Consider the following 460-nt stretch of genomic DNA (forward strand, 5'->3'; position numbering starts at 1 on the left):
GACCGAGTGCCCAAACCACAACCCAAAACCCCCCAAAATTATCGCAAAATTCCAGCATGGAAATTTAATCCTGGTACTCTTTGGATCCACAATTGACGATCATTACAGACCTGCAAAATATGGTTGTGTGAATTAGGCTTTACAGAGCATTCTAGGACACAAAACAAGTTTGTACTGCATTATGTAATTTTAAACAATTAATTTTCACTATTTAAAACAGGATCTGTTTCATAGTGACCATGTGCTGTTATTACAGTCTGTAATAATATCACTTGTCACTTTTTTTGTGGCTGGAGCCAGAGCTGGCATCAGTACCCAGCAAACTTGGGCAAGTGCCAGGGGCCCAAAGCTCCTGATGGGGCCCGCTGGGCTACCGAGTGATGACTGCAGAGGGGGAGGCTACCCCAGGCCCACCCCTGCGTTGCCATTAATACATCTTTTAATTTTAACTAGATTGGTG

This window comes from Leptodactylus fuscus, chromosome 1, assembly GCF_031893055.1.
Source record: "Leptodactylus fuscus isolate aLepFus1 chromosome 1, aLepFus1.hap2, whole genome shotgun sequence".
Lineage (NCBI taxonomy): Eukaryota > Metazoa > Chordata > Amphibia > Anura > Leptodactylidae > Leptodactylus > Leptodactylus fuscus.